Source organism: Vulpes lagopus, chromosome 12 (assembly GCF_018345385.1).
Source record: "Vulpes lagopus strain Blue_001 chromosome 12, ASM1834538v1, whole genome shotgun sequence".
NCBI lineage: Eukaryota > Metazoa > Chordata > Mammalia > Carnivora > Canidae > Vulpes > Vulpes lagopus.
This window is the reverse complement of record NC_054835.1, coordinates 63,569,041-63,571,852: the sequence shown is the minus strand read 5'-3', so window position 1 is coordinate 63,571,852 and position 2,812 is coordinate 63,569,041. Positions and strand designations below refer to the sequence as shown.

The 2,812-nt window shown below is 32.3% G+C and overlaps 1 non-coding gene across 1 annotated transcript; it reads right to left on the bottom strand.

Moving 5' to 3' along the window:
• Positions 1 to 356: 356 nt before the first annotated feature.
• Positions 357 to 496, bottom strand: LOC121474401. Its single transcript, XR_005983394.1, has one exon. It is a non-coding gene; the product is annotated as a U4 spliceosomal RNA (small nuclear RNA).
• Between the last annotated feature and the right edge of the window lie 2,316 nt (positions 497 to 2,812).

The window sequence follows — 2,812 nt, the reverse complement described above, 5'->3', positions numbered from 1 at the left end:
AAAAATCAATTGTATTTCTATAGACTAGCAATGAACAACTTGAAAATAAAATGAACAAATCTGTTTTAAAATAGCATCAAAAAAGTATTTCAAAATAAATTTCACAAAAAATCTGCAGGACTTATACACTAAAAATATCATTGAAATAAAGACATAAGTAAATGAAAAGACATACAGTGTTCATAGTTTGGAAGATTTAATATTAATAATGCAATTATTGCCAAATTAATCTACAGATGAAATACAATCCTATCAAAATTCTCAGCTGCCTTTTTCAGTGCAAAAATTGAGAAGATGATTCTATAATTTATATGGAAATTCAAGAAACCTAGAACAGCCAAAACAATCTTAAAAAAAGAAAAAATCAGTAAAAATCATACCTCTCTATTTCAAAATATACAGTAATCGCAGTGTATGGTAAGTAAAAGTTTTCAACAAATAGTAATTGTGCCTCAGATTAACTTCATTGGCTACGACACTGCCACTGTGCAAAGCTAGAGTACAGTAAGTAAGAATATACCTATAAATCAATGGGATAGAACTGAAAGTCTGTAAATAAACCCATTTGGTATCAGTAATTGATTTTTGACAAGGATGTCAAGACAACTCAATGAGGAAATAACAGTCTTTTTAACAAATGGTTCTGGTACAATATCAAAAACCTACATGAAAGAGCTAAAAGTACAAAACTCTTAGAAGAAAAATATGAAATATCTTTAGCCTCTTGAGTAATGGTTTCTCAGATATGATGACTATATATAAGTGACCAAAGAAAAAAATATCTACCTTAAGTTAGACTTTATCAAAATTCTTGAAAATTGTGCTTCAACAGACAAACTTTTTCAACAGAAACTAAAAGATGGGGCATCTGGATAGCTCAGTGGTTGAGCATCTGCTTTTAGCTCAGGGTATGATCCCAGGATCCTGGGATCAAGTCCTGCATCGGGATCCCCTCAGGGAGCTGCTTCTCCCTCTGCCTATGTCTCTGCCTCTCTGTGTCTCTCATGAATAAATGAATAAAATACTTAAAAAAAAAAACTAAAAGACAACCCCACAGAATGGGAAAGTCTTTGAAAATCATGTATTTTATAAGGGTCTAATACTTAAAATATATAAAGAACTATTATAAATCAACGACAGAAAGACAACCCAATCAAAAAGTGAACAAAGAACTGAATATACATTTTTCCAAAGAAGATATAAATGGCCAATAAGCACATGAAAAGATGGTCAACATCATTAGTCATTCGAGAAATGCAAATCAAAACCACAAGGAGATATCACTTCATATCTACTAGTATGTCTATATTAAAAATACACAAAAAAATAGACATAGAAACAGATAAATGTCGAGGATGTAGAGAAACGGGAACCTTCAAATGGTGCCAATCAAATTGTAACACGGTAAAAAAAAAATTGTAACATGGTGAAGCTGCTTTAAGAAACAGTTCCAAAAAAATAAAATTAAATTAAATTAAAAAAATCACACATAGAGTTACCACGTTACTCAACAATTCCACTCCTAGGTATATCTCCAAGTGAACTGAAAAACATATATCCAAAGAAAATTTGTATATGAATATTCATATGAACATTATTCATAACAGCCAAAAAAGTGAGGAAGAAAACAAATGTCCATCTATGTACTGACAAGTACGTAGACAAATGTAGTATATCCCTACATGAAATATTATTTAACCTTAAAGTACTGAATCATGCTACCACTTGGATGAACCTTGAAAACGTTATGCAAAGTGATAGATTTCATAGACAAAAAGCCACAAACTGTATGACTCTATTTCTGTAAAGTGTCCAAAATAGGCAAATCCATGGAGACAGAGTAGATCAGTGGTTACCAGAGGTTGTTAGAAGGGGAAAATGTGGCATGACACCTAATGGAAATAGGGTTTTGTATTGAGGTCATTAAAGATTTTGGAGTTAGATACCAGGCATGATTAGACAACTTTGTGACTATATTAAAAAGTGCTGAATTTTACTTTTTAGAAACATGAATATTATAATGTAAACTATCTCTCACTGAAAAAAAATCAGTGGGAGGAGTAGGAGTCTAATTACTACTGACATAACTGTTCTATCTCATATAATCAGAACTTTTTTTTTTAGTTAAGTTGTGTTGGCTAGTGCAAATTTTTTTGAGTCATTCTACATTTTAAGCCAAAATAGAATTACTGCCTCGTTCTAATATTTTTAGTATGGATTTTGCTTTTCTGTTTCTCTAGAAGAAAAATAGAAATATTCTGCAATGGAAAATCCCTCTGTCTGAGCCAAAATCTGCTGTATCTTTTCTATACCAATTTTCCAAGTTTAGATAACCTCAAGCAGAATTTCTATCCTTTAAGTTGACATTTTTTTTAAAGATTTTATTTATTTATTCATGAGATACACAGACAGAGAGAGGCAGAGACACAGGCAGGGGGAGAAGCAGGCTCCACACAGGAAGCCTAATGTGGGACTCCATCCAGGGACTCCAGGATCATGCCCTGGGCCAAAGGGAGGTGCTAAACCGCTGAGCCACCCAGGGATCCCTAAGTTGACATTTTTACTTAAATTGAGAGTTAAATAAGAAATGTAAAATGTGATTTGTAAAATACAATACAAATGTTAGTGATCACCAAACATCCCCAAATACTGTAGACTCTACATATAAATGCAGTGGCAAGATATACTTTTCTATCAACACTACTCCAACACATTAACAAGAAAGTACTAACAGCATGAAGTAAAAGGTCAACTATTAAAAATTAAATGTCGATCTCTTGTTTGTTATAATGGAGCAAAAAGATTGAGCTAA